The 16,217-nt window shown below is 41.7% G+C and overlaps 1 long non-coding RNA gene across 1 annotated transcript in view; it reads right to left on the reverse strand.

Moving 5' to 3' along the window:
- LOC309661551 overlaps positions 1 to 16,217 on the reverse strand; it is a 297,158-nt gene that overhangs the window by 216,484 nt on the left and 64,457 nt on the right. The gene's annotated exons all lie outside the window — the stretch shown is intronic.

Genomic DNA, 16,217 nt, shown 5'->3' on the forward strand with positions numbered 1-16,217 from the left:
TCGGGAGCGCCGCGCCCTCTGATTGGCTTAGGAGGACGAGCCGTTGGGCCGCGCCCGCCTGGTTCCCGCCCCCTCCCACTTCCATCCCTCCTGTGGGTGGGGCCCGGAGGCGGGGCCTGGCGAGTGGTGAGGTTCGGCCGCTGGGCCAGTGGACGCCTCAATTAATTGTGTTAAATAAAACGGGAAAGGGGAGGGGGGAGCAGAGATGAAGAGGGTATTACTTTTTAAAGAGAAGAATAATGGAAACCCAACCCTTTTATGGAAAAGCAGTTCATATTCTTCCCTCGCCTCCCCCTCGCCTGCTCGCTCGCGTCACCCTACCCCCCTTCCCCCCACTAGCTCGCGACGCCTCACCTCGAACAGAGTCTGGTCTCTTGTAAAATGGAGCTAATGGAGCAGGCAGCCGGCGTAGCCCTGGCCTGGCTCCTTCTTTTGAAGGGATTAATTAAAGGCCATCTGGGCTCTCCCAGGATTGTGTAAATTAATTTGTTGCTCCTTAAGCCTTATAGATGTCCTTAATCCTCTTGTAGGCCGAAGCATCGTCCTTTTCCGTCTTTGCCACCTCCCGCTCTCCTTCGCTGTTCCTTCTCCTTCATTTTCTTTTTAGTCCTGGGTCCCCCCCCGCCCCCCCCCCACACGATGTTATCATTTATAGGTTTACTCAATTCGCAGGGAACGGAATCAGCTTATTGGGAATATTTATTTCTCGTGTGATGTTTCGACCTGAGAGCAGTGAACTTTTTAAACTTTTCTCCCCTGTGATTATTATTCGTTTTGAGTTTTACGGGGGCAGAATCACCAAAATTGAGGTGGAGTCTTTAGATACAGAAGTACCTGGTTACACCCCCGATCCACTGTAAGATTTTGAAAACCGTCTCCGAAACTCTTACCCCTGCTCTCAAGTCCAGGGTTGTTTCGGGAGATGGACATGTTCCGGCTTCTGCGCTGTGGTGATGGGATGTCTAGGGTTTGAGTTGGAGGGCGGTTTGCCTTATTCCCTCTCAATTTCTTCCATCCCTGGAGATCTTTAAATTTCCAGCAGGGTTGAGCTGTGTAGACGGGGAGGAGGACCCTTGCACAATTTAGAGATTTCAAGATATTAAAGTAACACACCACTGAGGGGTGGTGACTAGAGTAATTTGGATGAGATCATTAAGTCCAAACTTAATTCGCAGAAAATAGAAATAAACAGCTATAATAAAGGAATAAAATTCCAGTGGCACCACCCATGGACGGAGTTTGGCTATGAGTGCCAAAAGCACTCATTTGCATCCAAGCACCAAAAGCCAGAGGGATTATTCCGCTTTGATAACCTTCATTTCCGACGCACTGGTCTTTTAAGGGTGGCAACTTGAGCTTGAGCTTGAGGGGTTTTTGTTTATCTTTTGCCACTTTTATTATTCACTTGAGATAAAAGTAAAGTTCCCTTCTTGCTTCCCGACCCTTTTTCATTAACTTCAAGACTGGGCTAAACCCATCACCTCATAGACCTTAGAATCTGACTCCGGGGAAGGTGAAGTCTTTCCTCTATGTGAATTATGCTGAGTAGAGCAAGAATAGAGATGATGAGGGGGCTGTCTGTATTTCCCGGCGAGGATGTTTTGCTGGGCTATGGGTCTAAACCCCAGCGCCGTGCCCCTTCGGCAGGCCGGCCGGGAGACTGCTGCAGGAGAGCGGCGCGTGTAGCCCGGCCCTGCCCCGAGTGTTGGGGTCCTCTGCTTCTCGATTCGTTAAAAACGAAACTTTTTCTCGCCTCGTGTGTCTCCAATACGGAGGTGGCACACAACCTTCCGCCTGGACCGCGCGCCTTGGCCACCAGCGACCTCACATCCCCGGCATTCCTCACAGCATTCTCAAGGGCTAGGTAGGAATGGAGAGGGAAGGGGGCCAGTAATTACCAAAGATGCCAATTTTAAAAAGCTACTCCCCTTTATTTCATGTAAATAGCGTGACCTGGGAAAGAATTGAGCATTTTCCTATTGTAAATTTAGTATCAGATTTGGGGTGGGTGAGGTAGAGACAGAGTAAAATCAAAGAGACAGACCGACACCAGGAGAGACTGATTCAACTCCACCCAACTCCGGGTTAATTGCCATCGGTAAATAGTTGCAAAGCTGGGTACGGGTAAGAAGTCTCAATCGTTTGCTTTTACTTATCATTCACATTGGGGAATTAAAATAGCAGCATTGTTCTTAATTGTGACAGTAAAACAAATCTGGGGTCTGTGTACCTCGATCCCCGGGGGGTGAACCCCGGGTGCCTGAATCCCGCGTGGGGCAGTGTGTGTTGCAGACGCACGCTGCGAGGCGCGGAAGGAAGGCCGGTGCCTCTTGCCTGGTGCTGGTGGTCGTCATCGATCTGCTCCGTCTGTCTCCAGCTGGGAGCCGGGAGAGCGAGGCGCGTCCTCGAAGGGGGGTGGGCTGCCCCAGTCTCTCGCGGGGAAAGATAGCCCTGTCCCTCCAGAGCTAAAACCACCTTCAGGACGGCGTCCTGGAGGAGCAGATCCCGACGCGGATGCGGGAGGCCGTTTTCGGTCGGGGCCATCTTACACACTGCATACACACGCCCTAGAGAGTCCGGACTTCTCTCCCTCGGGGAACCCCCAGGACCCTCGCGCGCTTCTGCCCACGACCTAATAAAGTCCGGCATTTCTAAGCAACCCCTAGGAATGGAACGTGTCACACGTGGTCGCGACGCCCCCCGCGCCCCGCGTCTCTGAACAGTATATATATATTTGGGGGGACTGTGTTTGAAAGCGAGTGATTTGCATTTTAATTGAAAAACAAATGAAAGCGGTTTGGCAAATTCTGAGGTTGCAAAAAGGGCTAAAAAGGGTAGGGGTGAGGACGGCGACGCACCCCTCTCCAGCCCCTTGACTTTCTTTAAGCCTGCAAACAAGGGCCTCAGTTCTCAAGTTACTGTTTTTAGCCGCTCCTACTATTACGCAGCCTGCGCCACGCACCTGCCCACCCTACCCTCGATCTAACCCTGGACTCAGACGCCTAGTGCGTTGATAATTCTGTTTTAAAATGAAGGAGCAGCCACTAAATTCAGAGTAATTCACAGAAGGAATGCAAATGAAATCTCAGCTAAGTGTACCTAAATTCAGCAGTCTGTCGTTGATGGGTGATAACTATTCTTCCCCAGATATATTAACGTTAAAAGGTCGGGATGCTCGAGTGTAGCCACCGGAAGCCAATTCTATATTCGCAGAAGGAGGGAGGAGGGGATGAAGGGAATTTTGTGTGTTTCAGGCCAAAACCCACTAGAAAATGTGTTTGCTTGTATCGTCTGGATGACTTCTTTAATAACTCCACTTCCGCCGACGAGTGGGGCCTGTTCGGGCTGAACCCAGAGGCCGGCTGGGTTTACGTTCATGTTAAAAGAGGGGCCTAGCGGGCAGCGAAGTGGCAACTCAAGGGAGAAAGAAGAATGTCCACGATCTTGGAACAACCCAGTGTCAGAGAAGGAGAACCGGCGAGGAGGGAGAGCACGGCTGTCTGCATCTTTGCAACCCGTAAACGCGGCGGGATGGGAACGCGACCCTTGGCCGCTTCTGCTGACAGGGAATTAACGAGACTACTTGGGAAGGGTTGGGGTAGCGAGGGGCCAACAATGCTGGGTGGGGAAGAGCGCTGGGGGATCCTGCTGTCGGCGCCCTCCCAGCCGAGGCCAACGCAAAACACGAGAGGGAAGCGACCCTCGGTGTAGACTGCCTCATTGGATCTACTACCAAAAAGATCTCGAACGTCAAGCCAGGACCCCCCCAGCATCACCACCACCAAGCGATCTTCAAAGTAGCAGCATGGCAGTGCAGTGCACAACTGCAGAATACGCACTGAGCTCTCCTGGGAGACACGTGCACTCGGAAGGGAGGGTTCTGAAAAGTCCAAGAAGATGCTTAAGAATACTAAAGTCCGGAAATGTCTGCAATATCAAGACCCGATCCAGGAATAAGAATAATTGCAAGAAGACACCAATGACCTGCTAAGAGAGAAAACTAGTCTTCAACTTCAGCAAAGCACACATAACTTCAGCAAAGCACATACATGTATGTATAATACCCCCGACCTCTCACGCTCCCAAGCATTTTCTGCAGAGACCCCATTTGCTTCCAGGGAACCCACTTGCTTTGATGTATATTCTGGAGACGGGCATCCGGCGTGGAATCATGCGCTCCAAGGAATGTCTGTGAGTTTCTACAATTTCCTTAAAGAATAAAATGCTGGTTCAGTTTCACCACCAGATTAAACAATATCTGATGTGAACAGCGGTAAAAAAATTTACACCTGTATAAATGACGTCCACTGAACATAATTTAAGTAATTTTAAACGAGCCTGTGAACTAGTTCCTCTTTCTGTCCTGCTAAAAGTCGTTGCGTGTGAGTGAGTGTGTCAGCATTGGTCCTTTCAGCCGCCTCACGCGTGCGGCTCCTTATTCTTCGATGAGAAAAAGTTGTTTTATTTGCGTCACTGCTTTGCTTACAGTTCCTGGGTCCTTCAGGCCCTTTTGAAGAAATCCTGAGCAGTTACCGCCCTCTTGTGGAAAAAAACTTAGCGGTTAATTCGGTCTAGAGTAGACAAACCTGCCCGATTGTGTTAGAAGGATTTATTTTCTCAAAGAGGTCTGCCTTTGTGTAACTGCTGTGCTCGTTGATTAACATGTGCTTAATTTTTATCTGAAATGCCAAATTCATAAAATGAAGCGCGGGTTTCAGTTCTTGCTTTAATTCAGATAGTAAAAGCCCTCTAAAATGAACATTTCGATTTTAATCTTTTTTCCTCACCTACATTTCGTTGCACTCCATTATTTCACTCAATTGGGATAAAACGAATTTCAATTTTTATTGGAATTGTTTTATTTTTTTACTTTTCTTCCCTAATTATCAAAACAATACTCTACTTCATTCAGAATATTTGGAAAGTAGAGAGAATTATAAACCCAAAGGGTTACCCAGAATCCCATCTTCAGGGCACAAACTCTTCTGATATTTTGGCATATTTGCTTGCTGTCTTTTCTCCCATCCTTATTCTATGTTTTGTTTTAATGGTTGAGATCACACTGAGTATGTAATAGTGTATCCTCAAGCTTATTTTATAACCTGCTTTATTCACTTATTGAAGCAGATACAGATCAGCACTGAAATCTCCCAGACTTAGTCTCCTCTTAGAGCCCTGCACACTGTCAGAGGCCTGGGTCCAGCCTACTCCCACAAACCATCATCCTGCAGGGATGCTAAGTGCCCCAATGCCAAGGTTCCTGCCCTGGTTCTTCCACTTACCATTAACCCCCTCAGACACTTTGCCACTAGTCCTCAGAATGTTATGACATAGTAATATTAACAATAGCTAACACTGAGTGTTTACTGTTTCAAGTACTTTACAGCATTAATTCAACAACTCTGCATCTCTGAATTAGGTACAAGAGCTGTGCCCATTATAAGGATGATGAAATTAAAGCACAGAGAAGTTAAGTAACTTGCTTAAGATTATACAGCTACTAATTTGGGAAGCTGGGATTTAAACCCCGGGTAGTCTGGTTCTAGAGTCCCTACTTTTAACCAGTATATTAAACTGCTCTGCTGATAACTGAAAAAAAATTAATGCATAGGAAAGCAATCTGAATATTATAAATTGATAAGTAAATATAAAGTGAATCTTTGCATATTCTATTACAGAAAAAAAACACAATTCACATTTTCTTAGATAAGAAAAACATTGAAAAGGATAATAGAGCTTATTGAATTCTTTTCTGAGTTATTCAGATAAAAATTTAATTCCTGAAAATAATATTAGACCTTGGTTTACACACACGTATTTCAGTTTCAAAATAATTTTAAATTTAGTTACTTTTTTTAAAAAATAGACCTTATTTTAGAGTAGTTTTAGGCATTTTAATTACTTTAACTTAAATTTTTAATTTTAACAAACACACACCTCAGCTTCATATTTTTGTTCCCAGAATCCAGGGGAGCGGTTAATCATAGATTTGCTTCACAGATGGTCTAGATTATAGCTCTAACTAGCTATTCACGGGCCAGGTAGACTTCTAAATAAACCTGTCAACCTGGCCATTTTACCCTGCAAAATTGCCAAGGATGTGGGTTATCCCAGTGAGAAAATCTCCAGTTACTTGGTATACTTTAGGTATCATGAAATAATGATGGAATAGGAGTGGTACTAAAGCTATTTTACAATCTACAGGGCACAGCTATCAACCAACCAGAAGTGATACCCTGTCTATTAGAACAAATGTGCTGTTTATCAGCCTAGAATTCAGCAACCCTATCTGATTCATGCTCTACTCCCTCCTAGCTGTGATCTTGGACAAGTTAATTACTCTTATTTAAAACTGGCACTTTGTCATGCTAATAAGTGAGTCTCTAGACTTAGTGTATTGTCTTTCCTAGAGTTGGCTGGTAGAGGTAATCTTGCAGAAGTAGGGCCCTATGTATACAGGGGTGAAGTTTACTCAAATGAAGTAGAACTTCTTGATCTTAATCATCAGTGAAAGAGCAGGTCCTTGGGAAGGAAAGATATACTTGAAGGCAGCCCTTAAATAATTAGAAAAGAGAAAATTTTTTTTTAACTTTCTATTTTATATTGGAGTATAGTTGATTAACAATGTTGTGATAGTTTCAGGTGTACAGCAAAGTGATTCAGTTATACATATACATGTATCTATTCTTTTTCAAATTCTTTTCCCATTTAGGTTGCTACATAATATTGAGCAGAGTTTCCTGTGCTATACAGTATGTCCTTGCTGGTTATCCATTTTAAATATAGCAGTGTGTACATGTCAATCCCAAACTCCCTAACTATCCCTTCCCCCCCTTCCCCCCCCCCAACCGTAAGTTCCTTCTCTAATTCTGTGAGTGTGTTTGTTTTGTAAATAAGTTCATTTGTATCATTTCTTTTTAGATTCTGCATATACGCGACATCATACGATAAGAAAAGAGAAAATGTTTATCTCACTCGGACTGTCCCTTGTTTTGGTTTGGATTTCGAGCTGTCCAAGGTGCTTTTAAGATAGAGGTTAAATTTAAGCACTATCACATGGAAGCAAAATTTGATCTAGGAAGAAGAAAATCCTGAAGGGAACCCCAAACTGATGATGAGTACATTGTATAAACTAGTTTACCTAGTTTCATGATACTCATTTTTTCCTTTTAATTTTCCTTATGCTTTATTGAAATGTTCTATCGTGGTCTAGGAATTGCTGCTAGAAAGTACAAATCCACTGTCCATATTTGCACACAATATTAGAGGGAGATCTGTGCCCCTCCTAGGCTGTCTAGGTTGGCTGTCCAGCTATTTCTCCCTTCCACCACAAAGCTATTGCCCCACCTTGGAAAGGAGAGCACTAGTGTACTCTGAGAAGTAACAATTTGTGTTTTTCACATGCATAGAAAGTTCTCTGATAGGGTTAAGAGACTACAGCAAACAGGGATAACAAGGGCCATGTTGGTTTAAAACAGTGGTTCTCAACCCTATTAGAATGAGTGCTACCTTTTTATAACAAATATTTAATAATGGCTCTTTTACTGCCCTGAAGCGATATTCATATCTAACTACACACATAATTTCCAAAACAATCAATATACAACCTGAGCTATAACATAAAGGAAAAATAAATGGAAAATACTTTATAATAATAGGATGTGCAATTCAGTATGTAAATGAATGGGGGCTATCTACACTGAAGACAGTGAAATAATCAGACATACATGCACACATAATCACGATAAATGCAACCACTGCAAATGCAGGCTGATTAAGGAGTTTCAAATATAATTAGTGACATTAACATTTGTGTGTCGATTTTCAGAAATGGTAAATAACTCTTGAATGAGACACTATGTTTTTCCTTTAATATACATGGAAGTTACTCTCCTGGATAATTCAGTGTTTATTGAAACCATATAAAATTGCTTTGTGTTTATATATAAAATGGACTAAATTATGTGCTCAATAATAATAAGTAGGTTTTTCATCTACGTAAATGTCCATTGGGAGATTTGAAATTTTTACTTTCGGCACGAATGTGCCACGCAATGCAGGACGTCGAGCCTTCCTGAGCCCTGCCTGTTAGCCAGTATTGCCCCTATCCAATCTGAAAAGGGAAAAGCACACACAGATGTGCCAAAAGTCCCCGTTGAGAATCACTGTTTTAGAACTTCAGACAGTTTAGAAAGTGTTTTCCTATATATTAAGTTTGCAAAGCATTTTCACATATAATATCTCGTTTAATTCTCCTCAAAACCCATGAGAAGGACATTATTACTGTCATTTCAACAATGAGGAAACTAAGGTACCAAAAGGAGATGTGAAAAGTCAAAGTCATTCACCAGAGCACATCCTTATCATCTCCTTGACTCATCAGTCTGGAGCATATAGAGAGATGGAATACAGGATATAATTCTGCTTTTAACCCAGAAAACTCCATTGCATCTAGCTTGGCTATCTAGACTTGAGCTATGCAATATAGTAACCACTAACCATATGTGGCAACTTAAATTTATATTAATTTAAATGAAAATTAAAATCTAGTTCCTGGGCTTCCCTGGTGGCGCAGTGGTTGAGAATCTGCCTGCCAATGCAGGGTACACGGGTTCGAGCCCTGGTCTGGGAAGATCCCACATGCCGCGGAGCAACTGGGCCCGTGCACCACAACTACTGAGCCTGCGCGTCTGGAGCCTGTGCTCCGCCACAAGAGAGGCGGCGATAGTGAGAGGCCCGGGCACCGCGATGAAGAGTGGCCCCTGCTCGCCGCAACTAGAGAAAGTCCTCGCACAGAAACAAAGACCCAACACAGCCAAAAATAAATAAATAAATAAATAAATTTATTTTAAAAAAAAATATATATATATATAATTCCTTAGTCACACAGCCACATTTCAAATGCTCAATAACCACATGTGGCTAGTGGTTACCCTATTGGACAGCGCAGGTATAGAGCTTTCCCACCATTGCTGAAAGTTCTGTTAGGAGCACTGATAGGTTATTTCAGTTTGCCTCCGTATGACCCACTCTTTCCTGTAAGCTGCTATCAGTCTTAAACACACAACACACACACACACACACACACACACACACACACACTGCTCAGCTCTCTCTCTGTACCTTGGTTTATGTTGTTCTGTGCCTAGAATATCCCACTACTTCACTATTGAACCTACTTGCTTACTTCTTGAGAGCAGGACCATGCCTTATTTATCTTTGCATGCCCAGTACCCAGCACAGTACCTGGCACACGGTCCGTGCCTAATATCCACCAATCAACGCTACCTCACATGCATTTTCTTTTTAGTCCTGATCTTGCTGTGTGACTGATAATGAAAACATGTGTGCTCCCACATAAAATGGATGTAACCACAATTAATCTTGAATTGTTCAGACAGCTAAGGAACAAATGTCATGTCTTATAATCATCACAGTTCTCAGGTTTTGGGGCCTCTCTTAGATTGGGATTAGCCTGGATTCAGATTTAGGAGTTCCAGAATAGTATGGGTTTAGGTCATCAGCTTATTTGACCCTGGCAGACCTAATTTTTCTCGTCTTTAACATATTGATGGGTGAAGGAGAGCATTGATTTAGGTCATTTCTATGGTGCCTTTTGATGCTCATATTCTATGGGCCTAAGAGTTGACTGACAGCCAGGTGTATGCAAAAGGCCAACCTAAAGGCAGACACAAACCAGACTGTGGGGAGAACTAGGAAACTAGTGAGGAAGCCCAGCACTCTGAAAGAGGGTACAAATGAAAATATCATTAACCAGCTGCCGTGGTTTGGTTTCCAGAGGACTGACTTTCCAGGAGGTTGCTACAAGCTGGCTGTATGCAGTTTCTGTACTTGGAGACTGCAGCACACTTATGATCACAGCTCATTTAGGCACTCAATTTTAATTTGACATAGTTTACGTTAGGTTGATTTATTACAGCCAGGTCGTTCTGCACAGCATTCATTTCCTCAGCATTCTAAGGCCCATAACAAGGGGTGGTTCATTCCATAAGTACTCTCAACAGAATTCCTTCACAATTATTTATTATTTAAAAGGATTATATTGCAGGCAAAGTATCCCAAAGACTTACTAGAAGGTTGGCATCACTGCCTAACTGCAATTTGGATTATGAAGAGATATATAGGCAGATGCAAAGATATTTAAAATATTTTGAGAAAAAATTTAAAACATATTCCTGCATTTTGGATGCAAATCAAGTTTAGAAATAGAAGCAATATGTGATACTAGAGTTTTAAAAATAACTTGTATTTCTAAAATTTCTGGAATACAGTGAGTAGGAAAAGAGCTTTATTAGGAATCAGAAGCCTAAGTTCTAACACTCAGAGTCTGATATTCCTCATCCTTAAAAAAAAATAGACTAAACATATGTCTATTCAAAAACTGCTATGCTAACGTTCACAGCAGCATTATTCATAAAAACCAAAAAGTAGAAGCAACACAAATGTTCATCAATTAATGAATGGATACATAAAACATAATATATCTATATAATGGCGTATTATTCAACAATAGAAAGGAATGAAGTACTGCTTCATGCTGCAATATGGATGAACCTTGAAAACATTTTGCTAAGTAAAGAGGCCAGTGACAAAAGACCACACATACTGTATAACTCCATTTATGTGAAATGTGCAGAATAGGTAAATCCACAGAGACAGAAAATAGATTAGTGGCCCCTTGGGGCTGGGAGCATGGTGAGGGAAACAGGAACAGGAATGACTATTAATGGTTACCAGAGGTTCTTTAGGGGATTTTGAAATGTTCTAAAATTAGACTCTGGTGATGGTTGCACAACTCTGTGAATATACTAAAAAGCCCGGAACTGTACACTTTAAATGAGTGACTGTTATGGCATATGAAACATATCTCAATAAAATATTTTAAAATAAGAGAGAGATTGTGAAAAAGTGCCAAGAGTATAGGCAAAAGCACTCCATAAAGAGCAAAACACGCCTACTGTTGTCTTCACCTAAGGAAATCTGCTGAGAGAGGAAGTGACAAAATTTCAATAGCTAAAGAAATGGATACTGATGGAGGAAGGGCATGGGAATGACTGCCCTATAAATGGAAAATTAAAACATACTAAGGCAATACGAAAACAAAATGACACCAATTTACTTATTTTCCCTTCCAAGTTTCTTTTATATTTTGTATTGTAAACAAGATGTAATTGGCTTGTAGGAAACAGCAAATATGCATTCAGATACTTTTTATTGTTTCGGAATCACGAAGTCCATAAATCATTATCTGTCCTAGGGACAAGGAAAAGATAAGCAGAAGATTCAAGCCAAGAAACTGATGTCCTACTGAGTGTTAATTCTACCTCTTAATCAAGATCTGATTACCAAAAAGGAAGAGAGAACATAAAAATGCTATAAAGATTTAAATATTTTCACTCTCTCCATAACTCATGCTGTAAATGTGCTCACCATGACATTCACTAGAGCAAGAAAATTGAGATGTTGTTGCAGGATTCTGTACAGCAGAATCTCTACCAATTATGATGAATAAGCCAAGTCCATATGCTTGTTCTATAAAGCTGTATAATATCAAGGTACTCCAATTCTGCTTCTGCTTCCTCAAAAACATACTATATCCAAAGAACAGTAAAAGGTAATTAAAATACTTAATAGCTTAATCACCCTCAGTCTTATATTGTGCAATGCAGACTCTGGTTTGCTGGTGGTATAGCTGAAAGGCATTATCTTGGGCCAAGAAAATGAATCAGATATTTAATGGCTATGTGGAAACGGAAATTTTCTTGTAAGATTACAAAAATGCAAGCCAATGATACACTAAACTATAATAAAGTTTATCATTAAAATTCTGAGCAGGAATGCTAGGCACTGTATCTTTTCTCCCTGAAGGATTAAGTATTCTGCAAAAGAATGCTTGAATACCATGTTCGTTCTTTTATAGATAAATATACTTTGTAGGCTGTTGTACAGAGCAAGTGGATGAATTTTCCCCGTTTCATAATTTCTATACATTAAGGACATGGGAGCAAGAAGCAAAACACTAGTTATCGACTAACCAGTTCTGTTTAGATCTCTAGATCAAAACTGAAAATGCCTCACAGCAGAATATCAGGTAAGAAGCTTAAATCCCTAAATAGTCAACAAGAGTAGTTTACATTTTATATAGCACTATGGTGCTTTTCAGTTATTGCTCTTTAAAAATAATGCTTTGTCTTTGGTTAAAATTGTAAGTCCTTGGGAAGACCGAGAAGTATGCCCTAGCAATCGTATAAGTCCCGGTGTAATGAATTTAGCAGATCCTTACCTAAGAGCAAGTTTTAATGACAGGAGCTGGTGTGGGATTGCATGGCTTCCCTGTACATCCTGGAGCAAGTGGGATTCACAGAAGATGGAGTAAGAATAATGGAGTGTCTGTAATAAGCTTGAACTTTCAGAAGAATAGTGGTGGAGGACGTAATCACAGCACTTTCAGGTGCCATCTCAGCCCAGGGAGTCAGGAGGCAGACACAAGGAACTAGGAATATCAAACCTCTGTAAAATTTCCCAAAGTTAATAACTTAAGGATACTTGTCTTTTGTTTTCTCCTCAAAGCCTAGTGGTTCTGTGTGCTTATATTTAGGGACAGCAAGACAGGGTGATACCTGGGAGACTTCCTACCACTCTTCAGCAGGTCTTGAGGAGAGCTTATCTCCAAGGAGACATATCACTTGGACTGTGGGACCATTTGTCTGTGTGTCTGGTACCTGGAGGAAGCAGGTAGGCAGTGCAGGAAAGCTATTTGGCTGAGCACTTCAACACACAAAGGGCCTCAAATTTAGACGTTGGAAGTTACCTCCAAGAAAGACTATGCACACAATCACAGACAATCACATACACTGACCAATGGAAAGAAAAAGACCTTTCAATTTTAAAAAAGAAGGGGGGGAGGGATAAATTTGGAGATTGGGATTGACATATACACACTACTATATATAAAATAGGTAACGAATAAGGACCTATTGAAGAGCACAGGGAACTCTCCTCAATGCTCTGTAATGACTTATATGGGAAAAGAATCTTAAAAAGAGTGGATAGGACTTCCCTGGTGGTGCAGTGGATAAGAATCCACCTGCCAATGCAGGGGTCACGGGTTTGATCCCTGGTCCGGGAAGATCCCACATGCCGCGGAGCAGCTAAGCCCGTGCGCCACAACTACTGAGCCTGCGCTCTAGAGCTTGCGAGCCACAACTACTGAGCCCACATGCGGCCACTACTGAAACCCACGTGCATAGAGCCTGTGCTCTGCAACAAGAGAAGCCACCGCAATGAGAAGCCGGCGCACCGCAACGAAGAGTAGCCCCTGCTCACCACAACTAGAGAAAGCTCGCGCACAGCAATAAAGACCCAAAAAAATAGATAAATAAATAAATAAATAAATAAATAAATAAATAAATAAAAATAGAGTGGATATACGTACATGTATAACTGATTCACTTTGCTGTATGCCTGAAACTAACACAATGTTGTAAATTAATTATACTCCAATAAAAATTAATTTTGAAAAAGATGTTTCAATTTCAATCCTGTGTCCCATTACCCAACCACATGGTCTTTATAGGATCTACATTAATATTTTTAATACATCTCATAATTATCCTATGAATAGTAACAATGCATATGTTAAAAGTGCTTAATTGTTAAACAGACCAGAATTTTTATTATCCTATTTTGAAATTTATGTATCCTTTAATATACCAGGAACTTCAGAAAATGGTAAGTAGCTTGGGTCCCTCTGCATCTTTGAGAGGCTCTGATTCTACGAAATGGCATGGGCGGTGGCAGCTGCTAAGAAGAGAAGCAAGTAAAAATTTCTGGGGCCTGCCGTAATGGAAAAAGGTAACAAAGGACTTCCATGGTCTGAGAAGGGACCCTGGGACTCGTCAGTAAAAAAAGTCCTTATGAGGGTCCCTGGTATTACTTAAACACTACATGACAAATCTACTTCTGCTTGAATTATCCTAATATTAAAAAAAAATTTTTTTTCTTTGATATGTCCAGATAATCAGAACATCAATTCTCCCTTGACATTAGGACAGAGAATATAGTCTTGATCTCAAATCAGCTGGGTGCTGAGAGGTATAACAAAAACCACTAAGTCCGTCTTATAGGAGCCTACCTATAACTTTGTTCTTACATGTAAAAATACTGGCAATACAAGGCAGAGACTAACTGATAAGTACCACATGTCACCTGGTCAGCAAGAACTGAGGGCTCGAGTTCATGGAGAAGAGAGCCTCTGGTTAGAGAGAAAGCTGCAGATGAGGCAGAATCTAATCTAAGCTGGACCTTTTCACTTTTGAGTGTGTGTTTGTGTGTTCTCCCCTGGACCAGATATTCTTGTGCATTTTTGTAAAAAGCCAAAAGGAAGAAAACGCAATGGAAAAGACTGGAGAGTCTATAGAAGGAGGGGATAATTGAATAAGAATTGTCCAAGAGGCTGAAAATAGGTAGAAAGGTAAGCCTTTCTTTCAGGTTGAAGGAGGCAGGACTAGATATAAAGAAACATAGATGTTTAGGGTAGGAGAGTAGAGTGGATAAGGAAACTTCTATCAGGTAAGCAGGAAATGTCCCCTTGATGGAAAGATTCAGAGAAGAGCAGGCAATGTGAGAAGAAAGAAAATTCATGCAAGTTTCCAAGATAAATGCATGAATGGATCAAGAAGAGGTGAATAAAGGATTACTTAGTCATAGGGTGGAGCTACCCAATGGGCTGCGTGAACTTTTCAGGATGGATGGATCTGCTCTAGCAGCTCCTCCAGCATCACTCATCCCCCACTGGAATCTGGGCAGTGAGTGATTTGTAGATGGTGAGCAATGCCACTGATGCTGTGAGAGAAAGAGGCTGGCCTTTGAATTCTTTTCCTTTGCCTTTGCACTACTTCATTCCTATATTTTTAGGGTGGAGACATGGGCTTGCAAGAGGGCTTGCCTTCTCTGTGCCAGCCTGGCCATATCTAGGCTTTGCAGAACCTAGAGAGGGCTCAGTAAGTGTGACCATTTTTATCTGCACTTCTTATAAGAGATATTTTGTAAGTAGCTTATGGCTATGATCATCTCTTCCACGAGGTAAAATACAGTTCCTGTTTCTCACTTCGATTATGTCAGTATGGTTTAAAAAGTAAAACTGTGCCCTAAATTCAGAACTGCTGACAAAGGAGTTACATTTAAACCTATTACTCAGGGAAAATACCTATTGGTTCCTCCTAGAGAGCTTATTATAGTGCTGAATTAAGATAGAAATTCGTAATATCCTCTCTGACTCCTAATCAAGATTCAATTAACAGGAAAGAAGTTGAAACGTAAAACAACAGCACTATAGCGGACTCACGTTGCCTTCCCCTCCAGACTTAATCGACACGTCGCATAATTTACCCTTATTTACTCTTTAAGGTGGCCCTTAATAGTTCACTTGCAGGAGCGCGCCCCTGGTGCTATGTTTACCCACTGCATGATCTAGATGCACAGAATTTTTTTTAGCAGAAGAGAAACAGATTTATCCGTTCTCTGTGACTCAGGCAACTTACTCTGAGCTGTCCGTTTACATCTCAGACTTTTGCATCCTGACCTTTGTATCTGAGACCTGACTACCAAAGTAGCCCCCACCAATGGGCATTCCTTTCTGCAGTTAGAAGAACCTGCAATTATGTAAAAGGACATATTTTCCTGTCAATTGATTCAAATGCATAAAAAATACAGTCACCCAGATGACTACAGATGCCAAGTCACAAATTTGATTACATTCTGAGTGAAGTGGAGCATTTTTCAGGCATAAAATCCAAACAGCCAAGACCAGTCCTATCTCTTCCGTCAATAAGTAGAGAACCGTCACTGGAAATTTCACCTGGGGCACTTGCTAGCGTCCCCGAGCAGAGAGTGATGTGATTTATATGTTCAGTCCTAACGAATGCCACAATTACTTGAAATATGGTATGCTTCCACACAGCTATATTTTTATAACCAGTATTTTCCCTTAACAAAGATAAGATATAGTTCATCCCACGTAACTCGGTTTAAAGTTAGGCTTAGAATAAATTCGTTCTACAAATGGAATTTTAAGTAAGAGTAAAAACATTGTGAAAAAAAAAAAAACGAAGCACAAGGAGATTCCTGTACCAATGGAATAAAATTTAATAAAGACAAATGTGCACAACACACAGGAAAAGAAAAGCAGGCAGTAC

Source organism: Balaenoptera physalus, assembly GCF_965194825.1.
Source record: "Balaenoptera physalus genome assembly, chromosome: 5".
Lineage (NCBI taxonomy): Eukaryota > Metazoa > Chordata > Mammalia > Artiodactyla > Balaenopteridae > Balaenoptera > Balaenoptera physalus.